At 30.7% G+C, this 4,589-nt stretch overlaps 2 pseudogenes; one reads left to right on the top strand and one right to left on the bottom strand.

Moving 5' to 3' along the window:
- Positions 1-828: 828 nt before the first annotated feature.
- On the bottom strand, positions 829-947 carry LOC118607639 (annotated as a pseudogene).
- A 3,166-nt stretch (positions 948-4,113) lies between these two features.
- On the top strand, positions 4,114-4,232 carry LOC118607474 (annotated as a pseudogene).
- The last annotated feature ends 357 nt before the right edge of the window (positions 4,233-4,589 follow it).

Below are 4,589 nucleotides of genomic sequence, written 5' to 3'. Positions count from 1 at the left end.
ATGTTCTACAAAAAAGTATTTTATAGCATATTGTTTCTATTAATGACATGTACCCTCATTGTCTTCTTTATACATTAAATTCTTCATTACTAAGAGCAAAGGGACTTACTATGCATATTTTAAAAAAGGGACTTATTATACATATTTAAAAATTTTTTTTGACTATTTTTTCTAAACGTCTGTAGATTGAATTTCTCTCTAAATTTCAAAATATGACCAAGACTTATTTCCATGTTATTTACTGTCTAATCAGAGTTAACCCTTTTCCCAGTTGTCCCAACATAACTCGCGGATTACAGTCCTATCCTTACCACCAAAGTTTTCCATTATTTTTGCATCCCTCTAGCATAGTGATAGTCTTTGGAAACAAATGACGGCATTCTATTTATAGCATTCTGTTTTTAGTAATTCAATTGCTGAAAATGTCAAATCCTAGAAAACATAGTATTCCTACATGAGCTTCACTTTTTTTTTTCTAAATGGGAAAAGGTTAAGCAGAAGTAATAAAATTCATTAAAATAAGAACTCATTTGCATTTACTTCAATTACATTTTTAAAATTCTTAGAAATAGTCTGATTAAAAAGAAAATACAGTGTTGTATTCTTACAAAATGGTATTTATTCACTTGCTTGCAAAGAATTACAAAAGGAAATAATTATGCGATCTTCTAAAAATATATGCATGTACATTTTTAATTAACATGAAATGTTTTTCTTGTAACTTTTTAAGTGTCATAAATATCATATTGTCTCGAACAGGGTAAAAGAAAATCTAGCGTTAAAATTTTTAATCTATAAACAAGTGTTTCTACTAGTTTTTTTTTTTAATACCTACAGCACCTGGTCTTCCTAGGTGGTCTTGCATCCAAGTACTAAGCAGGCCCAACCCTGCTTAGCTTCCAAGATCAGATGGGATCAGGCATGTTTAGGGTGGCATGGTAGTGGATGTATCTACTATTTTTAAGAACTGATATTTGGAAGGAGAAGTGGGATGAAATGTGGCAAAGAATTAAAAAAATAGAATATGCCTTTGTGATAATATCCTGCCTGCGTCTGCAGCTGGTCTATTCCTATCTTACCAGTTAGAACCGGTCACACCTTTAGCCAGTCTTTATATGACATTTTATGAAAGTAATCAGCCTTAATTTTATTAGTAATGATGTAAACTCAACTCAAACTAAAATAACTAAAGTTACAAAGGGAGTTTATTGCTTCATACAAAGTGGAAATCTAGGAGTGGAACTGCCTTTAGCCGTGTTTCAAATGATGGTACATAGACTAAGCTCTTCAGTTTTTCAATTCTGCTTTTCTTTTGTTGGCTTTTTACCTATATCAGACAGGCTCTCCCCACACAGTCACAATATTGGTCATGGCTGCTACAGGCTTACATTGTCCTTAGAGTCTTTATCTCAGAATCCATGACAGTCTTTTTAAAGTTCTCAGATCTGTCCTGCTGAATTCCACGCTAATGTTCTGTGTTGAACATTGTGTTATTAAGGATTGCCTAAAGTAAGTATGTGTAAAAGAGTCCTAAAGAAGAAAATTTTATATTTGGGTGAAAGAGTGAAGACTCAAATATATAAATAAATCAGCAAAATAGCATCGTATATTGAGAAACAGAGAGGTGCTTTAAAGAAAATGAAGGAGGTTATTGTGATAGAGGATGACTAGGGAGTAAAGTTCAGGGCAGGAAATAGTGTACTTCTTGATAAAATGACATTGGATAACTCTATGATAAAGTCAAAATTCAAAAGTATGAAAAAATTCACTATAACCACAATAATTTGTGAATAGATACAATAATATAAAAGGTATAAATTATGACATTAAAAACATAAATATTGGAGAAGGAGTATAAATATAGAGCTTTTATATATGTTTACATTTAAGTTGTTAGAAACTTAAAATAGACGGCTATATCTGCAAGGTGTTTTATGGAAAGCACATGGAACCACACAGAAAAAGTTCTAGTAGTTAAACAAATGATAAAGATAAATCAAAGAATACTTCTACAGAAAATCATGAAATCACAAAGAATGAGAGCAAGAGAGGAAGAAAGGAACAAAGAAACTACAATGCAGTGAGAAAATAACAAAATGGCAGTGATAACTCCATATATATCAGTAATAACTTTAAATGTAAATGGATTAAATTCTTTAATCAGAAGATTTAGAGTAGTGGAATTGATTTAAATATAAGATCAATTATATGCTGACTCACTTCAACTTTAAGGACATGTATACATTAAAATTGAAGGGATGGATAAAGATATTCCATGCAAATGAAAACCAAAAAAAAAGCAGGAGTAGCTATTTTTATATCTCACAACAGACTTTAAATTAGTGACTATAACAAGAGACAAAGAAGGTCATTATATAATAATAATGGGATTAATTCATCAAAAGGGTATAACATTAATAAATATGCTTCAAACATAGCATCTAAATACATAAAGCAAATATTAACATACCTGAAGGGAGAAATATACAATAACATAGTTGGAAACTTTAATACTCCACTTTTAAATGGATAGATCTTCCAGAAAATCAATAAGAAAATATTGACTTAAACTACAGATTAGATCAAATGACCCTAACAAACATTTACCTAACATTCCATCTAACAATAGCAGAATATAAATTCTTCCCAAGTACACATGGAACATATTCAAAGATAGATGATATGCTAGTCACGAAACAATCCTTCACAAATGTGAAAAGATTAAAATTATACCAACTGTCTTTTCTGACCACAGTGGTATGAAAGTAGAAATCAATAACAAAAGGAGAACTAATAATTCAGAACTATGTGGATAATAAACACACTGTTGAAAAATCAGTGGGTCAAAAAAGAAATCAAAAAAGAAAAAAATATTTTGAAACAAATGAAAATGGAAAAACAGCAACACTTAAGGGATAGAGCAAAAGCAGAGATAAGTGGGATATTTGTAGAAATAAACTTCTACATTAAGAAAAAAGAAAGATCTCAAACAACCTAAATTGACACAAGGGACTAGAAAAAATCACTAAGCCCAAAGTTAGCATAAGGAAGAAAATGACAAAGATCAGAACAGAAATAAATAAAAGAGAAGCTAAAAAGCAGTAGAAAAGATCAACAAAACTATGATCTGGTTTTAAAAAGATAAACAAAATTGACAAATCTTTAGTTATACTATCAAAAAGAGTTCTCAAATAAATAAAATCAGAAATGATAAAGAAGCCATTACAATTAATACCACAGAAATGCAAGGTATCTTCAGAGACTATGAACAATTTTATACTAACAAATTTGGTAATTGAGAAGAATTGGATAAATTCTTAGATCAACTGCTAACCAAATCTAAATCATGAAGAAATAAAAAAAAAAATTGAACAGATCAATGAGATTGAATAAGTGATCAAAAAACTCCCAACAAATAAAAGTCCAGAACGAGATGCTTTCCCTGTGAATTCTACTAAACATTCAATGTCAATTCTTCTCAAACTCTTTCAAAACTTGAAGAAGGGATAGACTCCCAATCTCATTTTATTAGGCCATCATTACCCTGATACCAAAGCCAGATAAAAACATTACAAGGAAAGGAAACCGCAGGCCAATATCCTAGATAAATATAAATATAAACATTCTCAACAACATACTAAAAAACTGCATTCAACAGCACATGAAAAATGTTGTACAGTATCATCAAGTAGCATTTATCCCTGGAATGCAAGGATGGTTCAGTATACACAAATCAATAAATGTTATACACTACATTAGTGGAATGAAAAATAAAAATCAAATGATCATTTTAATACATGCAGAGAAAACTATTTGACAAAATTCAACATTCTTTCATGACAAAAACCCTTAAGATCTAGGAGGAATGTACCTCAACATAATAAAATATTTATATGACAAGCACATAGCTAATGTCATACTCAATGTGAAAGGGTTAAAGCTTTTCTACTATGATTAGAAACAAGACAAGGATGCCCACTCTCATTACTCTTATTCAACATAGTATTGGAAGTCTTAGCTTGAGAAATCAGGCAAGAAAAAGAGGAAATAGAAGGCATTTAAACTGGAAAGGAAGAGTCTACAGCCATGCCATCCTGAACAAATAGTAGATACATCCACAGCCATGCCACCCTAAACATGCCTAATCCCGTCTGATTTCAGAAGCTAAGCAGGGTTGGGCCTGGTTAGTACTTGAATGGTAGACCACCTAGGAAGACCAGGTGCTCTAGGTATAAAAAATAAAAAATAAGGAATTGTAAATTGACAAGGTCTTTGCATTCTGTGAGGTCAACCAAAGGTTGCCTTGCTTAAAAATAAAAATAAAAAAAGTGAAAGAAACTGGAAAGGAAGCAGCAAACCTGCCACTATTTGCAGGTGATATTATCTTACATATAGAAAATCTTAAAGATTCCAAAAAAAAAAAAACCTTTTAGAACTTTTAAAACTGATACATGAATTCGATGAAGTTGCAGGATACAAAATCAACATGCAAAAATCAGTTGCATTTCCATATGTGAACAATAAATTATCTGTAAAAAGAAATAATGAAGATAATCTTTATAATAGTATGAAAAATAAGATATTTATGA

Source organism: Rousettus aegyptiacus, unplaced genomic scaffold, assembly GCF_014176215.1.
Source record: "Rousettus aegyptiacus isolate mRouAeg1 unplaced genomic scaffold, mRouAeg1.p scaffold_m13_p_8, whole genome shotgun sequence".
In the NCBI taxonomy this organism is placed as follows: Eukaryota; Metazoa; Chordata; class Mammalia; order Chiroptera; family Pteropodidae; genus Rousettus; species Rousettus aegyptiacus.
Note: the sequence above shows the minus strand (reverse complement) of the source record. Positions and strands in the feature narration are given on the sequence as shown.